The sequence below is a fragment of the Saimiri boliviensis genome, chromosome 1 (assembly GCF_048565385.1).
Source record: "Saimiri boliviensis isolate mSaiBol1 chromosome 1, mSaiBol1.pri, whole genome shotgun sequence".
Classification (NCBI taxonomy): domain Eukaryota; kingdom Metazoa; phylum Chordata; class Mammalia; order Primates; family Cebidae; genus Saimiri; species Saimiri boliviensis.
Window position 1 is genome coordinate 106,060,035 of NC_133449.1, and position 19,855 is coordinate 106,079,889.

Genomic DNA, 19,855 nt, shown 5'->3' on the forward strand with positions numbered 1-19,855 from the left:
TATCTTAAGTAAAATAGACCTCATACCACTACTCTCACACTTACCCTGCTTTATTTTTCTCCAAGCCTGTTATTACCTTCTGACATTTAAAGGTGTGCGTTTACTTGTTTATTGTGTGCATATGGCCCACCAGAGAGTAGGCCAACAGAGACCTTGTTATTTTGTTGGTTTGCTATACTGCTAAGTGCACAAAGCAGTTCTTGACACATAGTAGGCTCTCAATAAATATCTGGTGAATGAATGAATGAAATAAATACATTTCTCAAGACTGTAAATGTGAAGAGGCCTAGAGTGTACCCTAGGATATGGAAGAATTATTCCATTCCAAGGCTTGACTCATCCAATCAGAAGTAATAACATGAAACCCGCTTCCAGCTTTTGTTTGAAACAGAAAAGGCCTGTATAAAACACACACCAAATATTCATTTGATCAGCTGGACTTAGACCACCAGCATGTCTAAGGTAATATTTCGTTGGATTTCACCCTGCATTTGAAAGCAAAACAATTCACATTTGAAAATCTCATTATCAGCATCTTCCCTCCAAATCCATTAACGGCGTGTGTGTTTCTGGCAACTGAGATCACCTCGGATTATAGTATGAAATTCAGCTCTGGGAAAAACTGTATGTTTCAAGATGTTCGTACTGTTCAATTGTCATATATTCACATGGTTATGATTCTCAAAGAAATCACACAATGTAGGAAAATTGGTAACAAAATAAAAGCACTGGGATGTATTGAGAGAAGGCGGCCAAAAGATTCCTCTCTGACATATCTAATCCCAGAGATGGGAAATTAAAAACTATGCCAGAATATCAATGCTTCACACAGGAAGCTTGCTTTTCTTGAGTAAAATTCCAGGACTCATCCCGCATAGCAATCACAGGTTTCTTCACTGGACCTTCAAGTCTCCTTGTCATTACACTTTGTCCCATCTCACAAAAAAGGGGCTCCTCTTTTCCTATCACTTTTCACACCAGCTAAAATAGGTCACTAGCTAATCTGAATCTACATGGTCATCTTTTCTTTGGTTTAGTTGGATGAAGTCAACTAAAGACTTCAGAAGAGGCCCTGGAGTTCATCTAGGGTAGTGTTTGCTGAGTTCCTATTGTAGCTGAAATTAGTTTTATAAGATAGACAGTGAAAAAAAAAATAGATGGTGAAACCCTGTCTCTACAAAAAACTAAAAAAATTAGCCAGGCATGCTGGTGCACACCTGTAATCCTAGCTACCTGGGAGGCTAAGATGGGAGAATTGCTTGAGCCTGAGAGGTGGAGGTTGCAGTGAGCTAAGATTGCAGCACTGTACTCCAGACTGGGTGACAGAGCAAGAACTTGAGACACACACACACACACACACACACACACACACACACACACCCTCCTCCCTCCCCCCCCACAAAGAAATGAGATTGGGGTTCTGTAATCAAATGAGTTTGGGAACTACAGAATAGTCTACCTTTCTCTTGGAGCTTCCTGGTTCACACAGGTGTGTTCATATGTGAGATATCCCATGGTCAAGAGGCTGGTGTATGTTTATTTAACCTAGCATGGTCCAACATTAGCTGATCATGCACCCTTTATTTTGAACATATAAACTACTTAAATTCTACAGAAAACAAATGTACAAGTTGGAATCCCATCATTTAAACAGACAGAGAAATGAGGGGAAAAAAAGCTACTCAAGGTTCGTGGTCACTAGGCTGGTCAATGGCAGAATCAGGAAGGAGAGAACACCAGAGACCATGACACCCAGTCTAAGGCCCATGTACTGCTTTCCCTCAATTAACTTCAATCTCATCCCACTCCATCCCACCCCACCACACCCCATCCCATTTAATCCCATCTCATCTCATCTTACCCAATTCAATTGCACCCCATTCTATCCCATCCCATCTCATCCCACCCCATCCAACTTCACCCCACTCATACCATTCACCCCACCCCATCTCATCCTATTCCATCTCATCCCTTCCCATCCCACCCCATCTCATCCTGTTCCATACCATCCCTTCCCATCCCATCCCATCTCATCCTATTCCATCTCATCCCTTCCCATCCCACCCCATCTCATCCTATTCCATCTCATCCCTTCCCATCCCATCCCATCTCATCCTATTCCATCTCATGCCATCCCACCCCATCCCACCCAATCTCATCCTATTCTATCTCATCCCATCCCATCCCATCCCATCCCATCCCATCCCCCCATCTGATTCCATCCCATCCCATCCCATCCCACCCCATCTCATTCTATTCCATCTCATCCCATCCCATCAGATTCCATCCCATCCCATCTCATCCTATTCCATCTTATCCCATTCCACCCCATCCCATCTCATCCTATTCCATCTCATCCCATCCCATCCTGTCTCATCCTATTCCATCTCATCCCATCCTATCCCATCCCATCTCATTTGATATCATCTCATGCCATACCATAAATATTTCTTAAGTTGTTGCCTTGGCCAGGTGCTGTTCTGAGTGCTGGGGACACTGGTGAACAGATAGATGTAATACTGGACAATACAGAATACAGCTTTGCCTTCACAGAGCTAGGAGTCTCGTTTATGCTTCTTATCATTTTCTACCCTTCTTTTTTCCCTATTCTCTCCCCTCTCTCCCTTTCTTCCTTTTCTCTTTCACTCTGAACAAGATAAATTGTCCTCAAACTCTACTTAAATTTCATCACTCCTTGGGTGAGAACCCTCATTGATTCCATTTTGTTTCTTACGACAGGTTTATTCTGTGGGACTGTGAGCTCTGATAGCAGGGCTGGGGCTGGACTAATTCACTCTGTGAGTGGAACACCTGGCTCATAGTAGGTGCTCAGCTGATAACTGTCCCTTGGCTGAATGCTTGCCAATCTTGCAAGACATCCTCAGACCTTAAACTCTTAAATCCTTCTCAGCTCAGTCTGAAACCTTCCCTCCCAGCCAGGCAGTAGCCCTAATGGGCTCTCCACAACATTCCTTTCCATGTGATTTTTCTTGAACTGATTTCCCAGCAAGGGAAAGTGAGCATTCATTCAGTCCTTGCCCTGTTGATTCAAATCTTATATCCAGCTCAGACTTCACTGAAACTTCACTGAAATCCTTTCTCCACACTTCCTTCCCTTTCCCTTCCCTTTTCTGACTCGCCTTGCCTTGCCTGCCCCATCCTGCGTTGCCCTCCTTTTCTTTCCCTCCTTCCTCTCTCCCTCCCTTTCTCACTCTTCCTCCTCTCTCCTTCCTTCCATCCCTCTCTTTTGTGTATCCTGACTCCTAACTCTGTGAAGACAAAGTTGTATTCTGTATTGTCTAGTCTTATATCTGCTTGTTCACCAGTGTGTCTCCAGCACCCAGAATCGAGCATTATGCCTGGTCCTGTGGATACAGAATGAATCATGAGTAACCTCTGTCTTTGGGGATCTCCTGGTTTAGTGGGGAATGCAGTGTAATTTTGCCATGGCAGATGCACGCACAAGCTGCCAGAGGTCTACAAGTAGAGAGCCAACTCATACGGGGTTGGGAAAGGTTTCTAGCAGAAGGGGATACACAAACTGGCACTTGAAGTTCAATATGAAGTAAGACAGAAGAAAGCTTACTGAGATTGATGGAGAGGAAGGGTGGGGCGGAAGTTTGAGGTAAGAGCTTCAAACCAGGGATATCACATCTTCTCAATTCCCCAGCAATTGGAGACCTTCTTATTTCTAAATGTTATTTGGAGTCAGAACTAAGATCAGGACACAGCTCTGTAATTTTCTTTTCTTAGACAGGTTACTTAGCTTCACGAAGCAAAGTAACACTTAACAAAACCAGAGTATTCTCTTTTTTTGACTTTATTTTTAGGTTCAGGGGTACCTGTGCATGTTTGTTATATAGGTTAATTATGTGTCATGGGGTTTGGTGTACAGATGATTTCATCACCCAGGTAATAAGCATAGTACCTGATAGGTAGCTCTTTGATCTTCACCCTCCTTCCACTCTCTACCTCAAGTAGACATTGCTATCTTTTGTTTCCATCTTCATGTCTATGTGTACTCAATGTTTAGCTCCCAATTATAAAGTGAGAACATGCAGAATTTGGTTTTCTGTTCCTGTGTTAGTTCACTTAGGAGTATGGCCTCTAGCTCCATCCATGTTGCTGCAAGTGACATAATCTCAGTCTTTTTTATGGCTGTGTAGTATTCCATGGTGTATACGTACCACATTTTCTTTATTCAGTCTACTATTGTTGGGCATTTAGGTTGATTCCATGACTTTGATATTGTGAACAGTGCTGCAATAAACATACGCGTGCATGTGTCTTTATGACAGAATGATTCATATTGCTTTGGGGATATACTCAATAATGAGCTCGCTGGGAGGAATGGTACTTCCGTTTTAAGTTCTTTGAGAAATAGCCACACTGTTTTCCTTAGTGGCTGAATGAATTTACATTCTCATGAGCAGTGTTTATCCCTTTTCTCTCCAATCTTGCCAACATCTGTTATTTTTGACTTTTAATAATAGCCATTCTGACCGGTGTGAGATGGTATCTCATTGTGGCTTTGATTTGCATTTATCTAATGAATAGTGATGTTGAGCATTTTTTCAATTGCTTATTGGCCACATGTATATCTTCTTTTGAAAAGTATCTGTTCATGTAATTTGTCCACTTTTTAAATGGGGTTTGTTTTTAAAATCAGAGTATTCTTAGCACAGGGCCTGGCACTTAGTAGGTGCTCATTAAACATATGTTGAACAAATGAATGAATATTTACCTGTGTTTATTATTGAAAGTATATAAAGTAATGAAGTTGCTTGTCATATGGTAATTCCCTGTGGTTTTAGTTCTTGTTGTTTTTGCCCTAAAAGAGATACAGAGAGAAGAGGGTATTGGCTAAGACTTGAGAAAATCTGTGGCTCATATCTTCCTCCTAAGAAGATTCCCTAACTTCCATTAGCAACTCTTTTTTTGGCCCAAAACTTCAGATTTGACCTTTCTATTTAAATCCGGATAATAAGCTAAATGGAGCCTATTTTTCTCCTCCTCAACCCCCCAATGTTTCTGAGTAAAATGTTCATGCAGTGGCAGCAGTGTTGGCAATGATCCCTTTTAAAGTTGCTAGGTGATTGTATTTTACTAAATCTGACTTTTTCTTCCTTCACTCTCCTGACCTTTTGCCCTGCGTTAAAACGAAATCCTTCTGTGTCACAGTCCTGTCAGTGACTGGTTACTGCTCCCTTTGCTATCATTTCTACTCTAATGAGTTGCTCCAATGAGCTTTGCTGACCTTGCTGCCACCGAAGTAGATCCATATTTTGGGCATTCCTTTTGCCTCAGCAGAAACTGGGAGGGCACAGGTGACAAAGAACAATTGGCATTTGTCGAGTCGATAGCTGTGCCAATCACTGTGTTTAGTGCCTCACCTTCAGTATTGCATTTAATCCTTCCAGCAGCCATGGCTGTTTTAGAAATTCAGAGTTCAGGCTTCACTCTAGGCTAATCAAATGAGAATCTCAAGGGTGGAGTCTGGACATTGGTATTTTTAAAATGTACTCCAGGCCATTCTAATAGGCAGGCAAAGTTTTAAATCATTGCTTTATACCAGGCTGCCTCCCAGAAAACATGTTTCGGAGGATTTTAGGTGCTATCCATGTAAATACCAGTTTGAAAATGAAAAGGTACTTGGGAGTAAGGCCATTGGTTATGGTCATAATTTAGATAAGAACAAATAGGATTTCTAGGGAATATTCTAGTCAATCAAAAATACTATTTAAGCTGGGTGCAATGGCTCACACCTGTAATCCGAGCACTTTGGGAGGCTGAGATGGGTGAATCACAAGGTCAGGAGTTCAAGACCAGCCTGACCAACATAGTGAAACCCTATATCTACTAAAAATACAAAAAAAAAATTAGCCAGGTATGATGGCATGTGTCTGTAATCCCAGCTATTCAGGAGGCTGAGACAGGAGAATTGCTTGAACCTGGGAGGTGGAGGTTGCAGTGAGCCAAGATCATGCCATTGCACTTCAGCCTGGGTGGGAGAGCAAGACTCCGTCTTAAAAAAAACAAAACAAAACAAAACAAAATACTATTTAGGCCTTTTGCCCTAACATAAAGAAGAGGACATTTGATACAGTTACACAGGAAAAAAGTCTAGCATGAATAGCCTTCCTACATAACAAGGGGTGGTTTTTCACGTAGCACACTTCCTAAGAGTTGTGTGCGGTGGTGCCAGAAGTCAGCCTGGCCTCTTAAAATCCCCTACTGCAGAGGATCACAGAGAATTCAGTCCAGACAGATATTGTGTGCATTTTGCAAATCCCACACCAAAATGTTTAATAAATTTATTTATTTAGATTAATGGAAAGAGTAACAGGAAGTAACTGGTCTGCTATGCACTCCCCTAAGACATGGAATAATCAGAGACATGGACATCTTGATACTATTTCAGAATGATTTCCCTATGCTACATGTACCTGAGGGTTTCCCTAATTATTTGGTGGGGAGAGATTTGAATTAATACCGGAAATGTACAATAGTGATCTGGCTATTTGTTGTTTGATGCATACTTGTTTATATAAATCATATGCTAAATTATTTTAATGCTTTCCATATTGTGGATTCAATCATTTCCTGTCATTACGTTATTGGTTCAAGCAACCTTTCCAGCTTTGTAAAGATGGGTATATAAGAACAGTAGGCCTAGCCAATAATGTGTGCAAGTTCTCTAACTCTCAATGGGAAAACTAAGCAAGCCCACCGTTTTACAGAACACAGGAGAAACATCTTTGGAGTCTTTGGGGGAGAGCACTTGAAATAAGTGCAACCTCAATCTTGCACCTTTTAGGGTAGAAAAATCAGTATGTTAAAGTTCATTATTAAATCACAGTAGAATTAACTGGCCAGATGCATAAATGGATTCCCCCCCAAATGTACAAAACATCTTTCATTTTTCCTTGGAATCATTTAACAACATGTTATTGTTAAACAACATTATGGAGTGGCAAAGGTGTGGAAAATGGAGCTAGGTTTCTGGAGTTTAAATCACAACTCTGCCACTTACCAGCTGTGTGACCTTAGGTAACTCATTTAGCTTCTCTGAGCCCTGTGTTTCTCTTCACTGAAATGGAGATAAAATGGAGACGACAAAAATACCTACATAAGAAGACTGCTATGAGGGCTAAATCAGTTAGTATTTGTAAAACATGTGGAACACAATAAATGCTATCTACGTGTTTCTTAAAGCAAATTAACTCCAACTAGTATTTCTAGAATATCAATGTGCATTGAATGACATGGAGATTTTGTAGAAGGGCAGACTCTGTTTCTGTAGGTCTGGGGAGGGGTCTGAGATTTGGAATTGCTAACAAGCTCCGGGGCAGTGCTCATGCTGCTGACTCATGGCCACATTTTTGTTGGTGAGAGGTCTACATCCTTCAGGAAGATGGCAGTGGGAAGGATTCAGGTGTGACTCGTCTGCTCTATTTAACTTGCTCCAGCTTTCCATCAGGTGTAGGTGTTTGAAGTAAACACTTGCTACTAACCTCTTGTAGTTTCCAAGAGAAAACCCAGCCCTGAACAATCACTTTATTCTCTCCTTAAACAGGATGACTCTTATTTGCTACTTGGTCACCCAACCACTTCTAATCACGTATAGCACTCAATCCATCAGCTTCACTCTGAGTAAGAAATGTATGTGGACTAACACTTCAGACCCTTCTGAATGGAATATCTTAAAGACCAGTCAGCATCTCACTTTGCCAATATGGGCCTCCTCATGATAAGTATCTGGGAAGTTACCATACAAAAATGATTTGTCTCATGTCTGAATCAACCACCCTCAGTGGATAACCTCTTTATTACCTCATTTGGGTAATTTCCAGACCGAAGGAGGAAGGTGGGGGAAAGATGACACCTCTCAACACCAAGAAAAATGATTTACTCTACATTTAAACTATCTGGTGTTCTGCTTATTTATTTTTGAATGGATGATCTACAATTAGATTAAATTTGTCATCCACCTAGAAAGTTGATGAAAACTTCTTCCATGTCTCTTGGTATATCGTGTATATTTAAAGCATCTGAAAATGGTTTCAGGAAAACTAGAGCCCAAGGCATACAAAAGACACACTTCTTGAGATAAACACCGAAAAGGCTGAGGGGTAATTGAGAATGATCTATACTGTGATCACATTCATTGTTTCATTTCATATCTGGCAGCTTAGCATTCAGGTGTTAATATGGTTTGGCTGTGTCCCCACCTAAAATCTCGTCTTGAATTGTAATCTTCATAATCCCCAAGTGTCAAGGGAAAGACCAGGTGGAAGTAATTGAATCATGGGGGCAGTTTCCCTCATTGTGTTCTCATAATAGTGAGTGAGTTCTCACGAGATCTGATGGTTTGATAAATGTGTAGTAGTTCCTTCAGCATTCATTCTCTCTCCCGTCATCTTGGAAGAAGGTGCTTGCCTCCCCTTTGTCTTCTGCCATGGCTGTAAGTTTCCTGAGGCCTCCCCAGCCATAGAGAACTGTGAGTCAAGTAAGCCTCTTTCCTTTATAAATTACCCAGTTTTGGAAAGTTCTTTATATCAGCGTGAGAATGGAGTGATACAAGTGCTTACTTATTCTTGGCTACCTGGGCCTCACATAGGTGACGGTGCTGTTTGGTAAGTGGTAAAGACCAGATTACAGCCTTGTGGTTTGACCAAACAACTGTATATACTTAAGGGCACCATTGTAAACTTACTAGAAAATTAGCATGTTTCTCCAAGTAAGCATGGTTCAACAGGAGGGGGAGGAGGAATTACTTACAGCAATCATAGATAACACTGGAAAATAAATCATTTCAAAAAACAATTTTATTTTTTATTTTTTTAAGAGATAGTTTCACTCAGTTGTCCAGGCTGAAGTGCAGTGGCACAATCATAGTTCACTGCAGCCACGAACTCCTGGGCTCAAGTGATCCTCCTACCTCAACTTCTCAAGTAACTAGGATAATAGGTGCATGCCACCCTTCCTAGGTAATTTAATTTATTATTTTTATTATTTTTTTCTTTTGGCAGAGATGGTGTCTCACTGTTTTGCCCAGGCTGATTTGAAACTCCTGGCCTCAAGTAACCCTCCTAAGGCCTCCCAAAGTGCTAGGATTATAGGCATGAGCCATTGCAGCCAGCCACAAATTTTTAAAGAATACAAATATTTCAACATGATTTGGTGTCCTTCATTGATGACTACCTGCTATTATTCACTGCTTAACTGCCTCCCGATATTTTCTCAGGCTTTTGTACATGTTTTATTTTCCCCATTTTCCTTTTAAAAATGTTAAATCCTTGTTTTTTAATTGACATATAAATAATATACAGTGAAATGCACAGATCTTAAGAGTCAAATTTAATGAGTTTTAGCAAATGCATGCAGCTGCATAACCCACATCCCTGTCAAGACACAAAACATTTCCTTCATCCCTGAAATATTCCTCCTGCCTCTTCTAATCCATTCTGTCCCCCATCCCCCTGGCCCTCAGGAAAATGCTGCTCTAATTTCTTTCAATAGAAATTAATTTTGCCTGTTCTAGAACTCCATATAAATTGAGTTGTACAGGATGTATTCTTTTGTATCTGGCTTCTTTTCCAACACAATGTCTTTGAGGTTCATTCCTGTTGTTGCACGTATAAGTATTTCATTCCTGTTTACTGAGAATTCTTTTGTGTGTTTATAACTCAGTTGTTTATCTATTCACTTGTTGAAGGACATTTGGGTTATTTCCAGTTTTTGGCTATTATGAATAAGGCTGCTATGAATATTCTTTTGTAATTCTTATTGTGCCTGTTTGTTTTCATTTCTTTTAGGTGAATACATAGCAGTGTAATTGCTGGGTTATAGGGTGTTATGGGAAACTGCTAGACAGATTTCCAAAGTGGTTACAGAGTCTTACACTCCTGACATTAATGTAGGAGAATTCCTATTGTTACACGTCCTTACCAACTGTGGGCGTTGTTAGTCTTTCAAATGTCAACCATTTCAGTGTGTCTATATAGGATTATATCTCGTTTTTGTTTTAATTTGCATTTCCCTGATACTAGGGCTACTGAGTCCCCTTTTCATGTTCTTCTTGGCCATTCATATAACTTCTTTTGTGAACTGCCTGTTCAAGTCTTTTTACTCATTTGAAAAATTGAGTTTTTCTGGATAACCATATGTAGAAGAATGAATCTGGATTCCTGTCTCTCACCATATATTAAAATCAACTTAAGATGGGTTAAAGACTTAAATCTAAGACCTGAAACCATAAAAATTCTAGAAGCAAACCCAGGAAAAACTCTGCTGGACATTGGACTAGGCAAAGAACTTATGACTAAGACCTTAAAGACATGCAACAAAAACAGAAATAAATCAATGATACCTAATTGAACTACAAAGCTGCTACATGGCAGAAGAAATGATCAGAATAAACAGCCCACAGAATGGGAGAATATACTTACAAACTATTCATCTGATGAAGAACTAATATCTGGAATCTACAAGGAACTCAAATCAGCAAGGAAAAAAAATCCCATCAAAAAGTGGGCAAATAACATGAATAGATACTTCTCAAAAGAAGATATACAAATGGCCAACAAACATATTTGAAAAAATGCCCTTATCACTAATTATCAGGGAAATGCATATAAAACCATAATGAGATGTCACCTTACCCCAGCTGGAATGGCCATTATTAAGAAGTCAAACAATAGATGTTGGCATGGATGTGGTGAAAAGGGACTACTTTGTGCACTGCTGGTGGGAATGTGAATTAGTACAACCTCTATGAAAAATGGTGTGGAGATTTCTCAGGTAACTAAAAGTAGACCATTCAATATGGCAATCCTGCTACTGGGTATCTATCACAAAAGTAAAGAAGTCATTATATAAAAAAGATACCTGCAGATATATGTTTATTGTAGCACAATTCACAATTGCAAAGATATGGAATCAACGTAAGTACTCATCAACCAATGAGTGGATAAAGAAAATGTGGTATGTATACACCATGGAATACTACTTAGCCATGAAAAGGAAGGAAATAACATATTTTACATCAACTTGGATAGAACTAGGGGCCTTTATTCTAAATGAAGTAACTCAGGAATGGAAAGCCAAATGCCTTATGTTTGACTTATAAGTGGGAGCTAAGATATGGGTATGTAAAGGTATACAGAGTGGTATAATGGACATTGTAGACTCTAAAGAGGGGAGGATGGAGGTTAGGGATAAAAAACTACATATTGCATACTATGTACAGTACGTGGGATGACAGGTGCACTAAAATCTCAGACTTCATCGTTGTGTATTTTGTTCATGTAACAAAAAACCACTTGTACCACAAAAGCTATTGCATTATAAAAATTAGTTTTTCCTAAAAAATGAATTTTTAAATAAAAATGATCGAAGTTTGAGAAATTCTTTATATATTTGGTTAAGGGCTTGTCAGATATATATTTTGCAAATAGTTTCACATAGTCTGTCTGTCATCTTTTTTTTAATGTCTTTTCATAAAGATTTTTAATTTTGATAAAAATCTAATTTATCAAAATTTCCTCTTATGATTAACGTTTTCTCATTTGTGTCTTCTGTGGTTTCTTCTGGCAGTTTTTAGCTTTTATGCTAATAGGTATGATCCATGTTGAATTAGTTTTTGTGTATGACGTGAGACACAGCATGGCAGTGTTTTTCCTTTTATAAACAGCTATCTATTCTAGTGCCATTTATTGCTAAAACAATCCTTTCTCCCATTGAATTGCTTAGTTTCCTTGGCCAGAAATCAATTGGTAATCTAAGTATGGATCGTTCCGGACTCTGTACTTCTCTATGGATCTATGTATCTTTCATCACCAATACCACAGTTTCTTGATTATCATAGTTTTATAGTAAGTTTTGAAATCTGGCAGTGAAAGTCTTTATCAATTTTACTCTTTCTCAAGGTTGCTTAGCTTTTCTAGCTTCTCCACATTTCTTTTTCCATTTTAAAATGACCTCATCAGTTTCTACAAATAGAACCTAAGATTTTGTAAAACTGTGTTTTAACTTAAATCCAGTGAAATGCACAGATCTTAAGCTTATAGGTCAACCTGTTTGACAAACATACGTACCCATGTAAACAACACTCCTATCAAGGCATTTCACTAACCCCCAAAACCTTCCTTGTGTGTCTTCCTAGTTATCCCTCCACCTCCACAGAAATATCTTCAGTCATAGAAATCAGAACAGTAGTTTAGTTTTGCCTGTCCTAGAAATTCCTGTAAAGGGAACCAAGAAGTGTGTACTCTGGTGTGAATGGCTTTTACCTAGTATCGTATTTTTGTTTTGTCAATGTTTTGTTCGTTTTCATGGCTGAGTATTATTCCACTGCATGAATGTTCCATAGTTTGTTTTTCCTTTCATCTTTTGATTGGCACTTGGGCTGCTACCAGTTTTTGATTGTTGTGAATAACACTTCTATGGATATGTAAAGCTTTTTGTGGATATTTGCTTTCATTTTTCTGTAGGTGAATAACTCGGGGTGGAATTACTGGTTGTAGACTAAATATATGTTAAACTTGAAACTACCAGAACTCTTTCCTGAGTGGTTGTGATATTTTACAATCACTAGCAAGGCACAGGAGTTCTGAGTGTTTCACATCTTCACAAATTTTGGGGGTCCGTTTTAGCCATCCTATGGGTATGTCATTGTAGTCTTAGTTTGCTATTCCTTGGTGATGAAGTTGTTGAGCAAAATTATAAATGTGTATGCTTTCTTTTGTAAATGTTCAAATCTTTTGCCTGTTATTTATTATCTTTATTGTATTATTTGTTTTTATTATTTGGTTGCAAAAGATTATGTATACATGTATTATGTATCTATTACAATATATTGTGTAGATATATATATTAATATGGTTTGGCTCTATGTCCCCACCCAAATCTCATGTTGAATTGTAATCCCCACATATCAGGGGAGGAACCTGGTGGGAGCTGATTGAATCATGGGGCCGGGTTTCCCACATGCAGTTCTTGTGATAATGAGGGACTTCTCAGGAGATCTGATGGTTTAAAAGTGTGGCAATTCCCCTCTCATTATCTCTTTCTTGCTGCCTTGTGAAGAAGGCATTTGCTTCTCCTTTGCATTCTGCCATGATTGAAAGTTTCCTGAGGCCTCCCCAGCCATGTGGAACTGTGAATCAATCAAACCTCTTCTTTATAAATTACCCAGTCTCAGGTAGTTCTTTATAGTGGTATGAAAATGGAGTAACACACATATACTTAGAAAATATCTATCTTTTCCATATAATGTATATATACATATATATGTAGAACATTATCTACTACATATCTTTTGTCAGAGATATGTTATGAATAGTTGTCTTTATGGCTTACCTATTAATTTTCTTAACAGTGTCTTTTGATAAGCATAAGTCATTTTTTAAAATGGATAAATCCAACCAATTTTTTATGGTTATGGCTTTCTATATTGTAAGCAACATTATCTAGACCAGGTTCATGAACATATTTTAAAAAAGTTTTTTTCCTAAATGTTTTATAGTTTTAGCTTTTATATTTAGGTCTATGTATCCTACAACATTGATGCATTCAATTACTAGTGCTACAGATTGTTTGTTTTAGATCTACTAGAATTTGCCCTGTAGACTATGCAAATAAAGGTAGCGTCGCTACTTTAAATTCATTCTCTGTGCCCTTCGTTTCTTTCTTTTTCTTATTAAACTGCCTAGAGCCTCCAGTTCAATTCTAAATAGAAGTGGCAGTAGAAGAGTAGACATCCCCACCTTTTTCCCATTCTAAGTAGGAATGCATTAAATAGAATATTAGTTGTATAGTTTTCATAGATAATATTTAGTAAATGTAAGGAAGTTACTTCTCTTTCTAGTTTGCACATTTTTCTTCCTAAACCATGAATGGATGTTAAGTTTTGTCAAATGCTTTTTCTGTACCTGTTGAGATTATCATAGTTCCCCTCCTTTATCAAATATTATTAATATTTAAATGTTAAACTAAATTACATTTGTAGATAAATCTACAAATAAAAATTAAGAGTTTATATAATACAGTAAAATGCATAGATCTACTCATTACTATCAAGACATTGTAGTTTAATTATTGATGTAATTGGATTTATGATTTTTTTTTTCTTCTTTTCCTACTTCTTTTTGGATTAATTGAACATTTTCCAGCAATTCATTGTACCTCCTCTATTGACATAGTAAATAAATAGCTAGTCTAAGTTTTACAGTATACATCTTTAACTTACAACAATGTACCTTTCAGTAATATTATACTGCTTCACATTTAATATAAGAAGCATACAGCAGTGTGGTGCTATGTCATCCTATTGCCTTTATGCTGTTATATTCTTGCATTTTACTTCTACAGATGTTATAATCCCAAAATGCATTGTCACTTCTTTGCTTTAAATATTTAATCATCTTTTAAAAAATGAAGAAATGACAGAAAAAGTCTTTTATGTTCACCCAGATGTTTTCTATGTGTGGTATACATCATCCCTTTGATACAAGATAGAAAGTCAGATTTACACATTATCCTTTTCCCTGAAGAACTTCCTTCAAAGCTTCTTATAATGTCAATTTTTTTTAGCTATACTTTTTTTTTTAGATTTGTCTAAGAATTTCTAAATTTGCCATCATCTTGAAGGGTATTTTTTTCTGAATACAGAATTTTAGAATAACAATCTTCTTATTTTAGCACTTTAGAGGTGTTCTGTTTTCTGGATTGCATTACTTCTGGTGAAAAGTCAGTGACTTTTTTTTTCTTTTTTTTTTCTCCTGTGTGTTGTATGTCTTTTCTCTGGCTGCATTTAAGATTTTAAACTTTAGTTTCTCAGAATTTGGTCATAAGTCTCAGTGTGGTTTTCTTTATTTACCATTTTTGATGTGTATGGAACTTCTTAAATCTGCAAGTTGATGTTTATTGGCAAATTTGGACAATTTTCAGTCATTACTAAATATTCTTTTTTCTACTACAGTTGTTGTCTCTTCATTTTGGGACTCTACTTTCATATGTATGAGACTACTTGACACTGTCTCATGATTGGGATTGTTTATTTTATTTAGCCTTTTTATCCCTCTGTGTTCCAATCCAGATACTTTTTTAAAATCTATAAATCTGATTTTTTTTTCTGTAAGGTCTAATTTGCAACTTATTCAATGTATTTTAAAATGTCAGATGGTCTATTTTCAGTTTTAGAATTTCTATTTGGCTCTTTTAAAATTAATAGATTTATTTTTAAAGCATTTAAAAATTAACAGAAAAATTGCACAGAAAATGCAGAGTTCCCATATACCATCTCTTCTCTCTCCCATACAGTTTTCCCTATTGTACAGTTCAATGAGTTTTGACACATGCCTAATGTCATATGTCCATATTACAGTATCATATAGAATAGTTTCACTGGCCCTAAAATCCCCAGCCCCCTCATATTCATCCCTTCTTTTTTCCCTTCCCTCAACCCCCTGGTAACTAGTGATATTTTTACTCTCTCTCTAGTTTTGCCTTTTCCAGAACATCCGTATAGTTGAAAGCATACAGTATTTAGACTACTCAGACTGGCTTTTTATCACTTAGAAATGTGCATTTAAGTTTTCTTCATGTCTTTTTGTGGATTAATAGCTGATTTATTCTTATTGTTAAGTAACATTCCATTGTAGGAATGTAGCACAGTTTATATATTGAAAGATATCTTGGTTAAGTCCAATATTTGGGAACTACGAATAAAGCTTCTATAAACATTCATGTACAGGGTTTTGTGTGGGCATACATTTTCATCTCATTTGAGAAAGTACCTGGGAGGGTGATTGCTGGATGGAATGATAAGCCTATGTTCAGCTTTGTAAGAATCCATCCAAACTATCTTCCAAAGACTGTACCATTTTGCATTCCCATCAGCAATGAATAAGAGTTCCTGGTGCTTCATATCCTTATCAGTATTTGGTATTGTCGTTTTGAATTTTAGCCATTCTAATAGTGTAGTTCTTTTTATAGCCTTCATTTTTCAATTAAAAAGTTCCATTTGTTCCCTCTTTATATTCTTGTTTTCTTTAAGTCTGAATTACGAGCTGTTTTAAGTTCTTGTCTCTCAATTCTATCCTCTCTGACCCTTTTGAGTCTGTGTCTATTGACTGATTTTTTTCAATAAATACAGATATGCATCTCATTTTATCTACTTTGCATGTTGATATAGTTTGGATATTTGGCCCCACCCAAATCTCATGTTAAATTGTAATCCCCAATGCTAGAGGCAGGGCCTGGTGGGAGGTGTTTGGATCATGGGGGCAGATCCTTTATAAATGGCTTGAGCCATACCTTTGGTAGTAAGTGAGCTTTTACTCTGAATTCACACAAGATCTGATTGTTTAGAAGTGTGTAGTTCCTTTTCCCTCCTACCCTTTGTTGCTTCTGCTCTGGCTATGTGATGTGCCTGCTCTGTCTTTGCCTTCCACCATGATTGTAAGCTTCCTGAGGCCTCCCTAGAAGCCAAGCAGATGTCAGCACTGTGCTTCCTGTAAAGCTTGCAGAACTGTAAACTCATTAAAAATCTTCTTTATAAATTACCCAGTGTCAGGTATTTCTTTATAGCAATGCAAGAATGGACTAACACACATGTCTATTAAGGTTTTTATTTTTGTAAAATTGTATGCTGAACTTTATGGATGCTCAGTTCTTAGGTGTTTGGATTTTGATATCTTCTTCATTCTACAGTTTTATTCTGTTTTGTTCCAGCAGAAAGTAACATTTACCTGTGGATCTCTTAATTCATTCAAGAATTTATTTAAAAAGTTCTGTGTGGTGGTTCTAGGGCTAGCTTAGCCCTATGTCTAAGGCATAGCCCTTTTACTCTCTCTACCAAATGCTTGGGGTGTTGAATCATCCTTTGATTCTCACTGGTTGGAGCCTCTCAGCCCTGTGTGAACACAGGCAGTTCAGATCAGTTACCCAGTAGCTTCTTCATCCCTACTAGATGTCCTTTGTCTCCTGGAGTCTTGCCTTGCGCATTCAGAGCTTAAAATTCAACAAAAGATTCAAGAGAACTCTTACATACATTTCTGGAGTTTCTCTCCTTAGACACCTTCTTTATGGTACCATGCCCTATAAATTCCAGCCACCTCAACTTCTTTCAATTCCAGTTTTTGTTGCCTCTTCCCATGGAGGTATCAAGCCATAGTGAATCACCCAGGCAGAAAGTCAGAACCAGCATGGGCCTCATCTCATAGCAGACTTGCACTGACTGTTGCCTACATCTGAAATCAGTTATTTCATGTATTTTGTCCAGTATCCTAGTTATTTAATATAGGAAGAAAACTCTGATATCAGGTATCCCTTCAGGCCAAAAAGCAAACATCCCACTCATTCTTTGTGTCAGATTTAACTTTTTTTTTCATAAATTTCGTGTTTTACAGCATCAATCTTATTTGGTATGAGACTCTTCTCTTTTTCCTCTCTTTCTAGGAGACAAATCTGATAATATCTTGGTATTTAGTAATGCTTCAGTTTAACAATATTAACTAGTATTTGTTAAATAGCATTAACTAGCACTACCCAGGGCTATCGCTGGCATCTTTCTCCCCCATGGACTAGAAATTACCATTATCCAACTATTCCAGATGAGGAAAGGAAGGCTCAGTCTGGAGAAGTAATTTTCTTTACACCTCTCAGCTGGTAGGTGTTAGTTTTCTGACTCTAAAGGCTCTGTACATATAGATTTTACTATAGTTTCTACTGTACTTGTAAATTTTCAAACCAACTTCTAAGAGCCTTGGGCCTCAAAGAGTAAGAAAGAGAGGTTGAGTGTATACCCTTATCCCACCCCACCCTATATGCAGTTTACACTAGAGTAAATATGCTTTTTAATGTTTAACTTATTATAGTTCCATGTGAAATACATTAAAATGCTTTCTGCAGCAAACAAAACAAATAAATTTGTGGGATATTATTGTGCCACATGAGACATTAATTTGCCCTTTTAAAATATTGGTTTTCTCCAAGAGGAGCAAGAAACTGCTAAGGAAGGGAGAAAATAAGTCTGTAGTTTCCTCTCCTTATTGTGTGATGCTGCAGAAAGCATATGTGTTCTTCAGTTAGAATCCTGGCTCTGCCACAAAACTATAAAGTTGTCTTTAGTTTACTCACACTTCCATGGACTCAGCTATACAGTCTGCACAATTAGGAAAAAAATCCTCTCTACGACATCGCGTTTTCAATAAACATGTAAAATCCCTGGCATTTAAGAAGGTCCCCAATGATCCCTGCCTTCCATTGTTTGTGCCCTTGCGTGGCCCCTCTTCCTAAGCATGGACTGGACCTAGGGACTTGCCTCTAATGAGGAGAATACAGCAATGGTGATGAGGTGTCACTTCCAAGATTAGGCTACAAAATACAAAACAAAACAAAACTGTGGCTTCTATCTTGAGTGCCCCCTCTTGCTCTCTCCCTCACTTGCTCTGAGGGAAACCAGCTGCTATGTCAAGAGCTGCCCTCTGAGCAGGCTCATGTGGCAAGGAAAGGATGTCTCCAGCCAACAGCCAGCAAGGACTGGAGGCCTGCCAATGCCATGTTTGTGAACTTGGAAGCAGATCTTACCCCAATCTAGCTTTGCAATGCCTGCAGCTCCTGCCAATATACCTTGATTGCAGCCTTGTGAGACTCCTTCAGTCGGGCACCCAGTCAGGCCATGCTTGGTTTCCTGACCCTCAGAAACTGAAACATAAATGTTATCATGCTGCTAAATTTTGGAATAATTTGTTGTTAGCAATAGGCAATGCATACAAATAGTGTCTGGCACAGGGCTGATGCTCTGTTAATAATAGTTCCCCCTCTCTCCCTACTTTTCTCCTTTTCCCTCCCCAGGGAATGGGGACTTGTAGCAGCTTGACTCTGCTCCCCTGCAGGGATGGTGGTCACTTTGGACTCTGTCCTAACAAAAGTAAAATTCTCCATTGCAAGTTCTCCTTTCCTTTTTGACAAGGATTTTATTTGGATGTGGTGAGAGGTAAAACTTACATCCTACTTGCTCTCAGAACTGAGTTCTAACACACAGAATTAGATGTGCATACAGTTGCAGATACGGAAATTGCAGTTCCTACTGTAGGATACCTTTTATAAAAGGTCTAGATGTACTAGACACTTAAACCAGGTACAACATGGCTCCACCACGTGAAGGTGACCTTACATCGTTTCCTGTGCAGGCACATTGGGAATGTATGTGCTTTGTAAGGTTTTTTTTTTTTTTTTTTTTTTTTTCCTTCTCTTTACATTCTCTGGCTGACTGTAAAGTTAAGTCTCTTCCCATGGGATCATGTGGAACTTTTATCTCTTCTATAGGTTCTCAGCTTTCAGCTTCCCTATCCCTTTTTCCAAGTTATGAATCGACAGCTTGAAAACTGAGAAGCCTGAAGTCTTGAGGGTATTGTTCATTTGATGAAATGTCCATCCCTTGGTGGTGCAGATGCTTGTGGAATTTATGGGGTTTGCCTGCTGGGATGAATTTCATTTGATCTCCCTGAGAATTGAAGAAAATCAAAGTCTTAGATCTAAAGGGAGATTACTGAGGACTGGTCCCGTACTTTGTTTTGAAACCTTGAAATTCCGGAAAAGGCCTCTTTTTTTTTTTTTGAGTCTCAGATTGGAGGGCAAAAAAATCTCTGTTAGGTATTTGCCAGTGGTTGATAACTGTTTCAGAGTGGGTGAGGAGCAACTTTATTCTTTAAAAAATATTATTTATATAACATGATCAAGGTACAAGAATATACTACATTCTGGAAGGGATTGCTTGAAGTTTATGGTTCATCCATCCATTCCTTCCCCCAAGGCAGCACTCAGAAAGTGCATCGAAAGCCAGCCA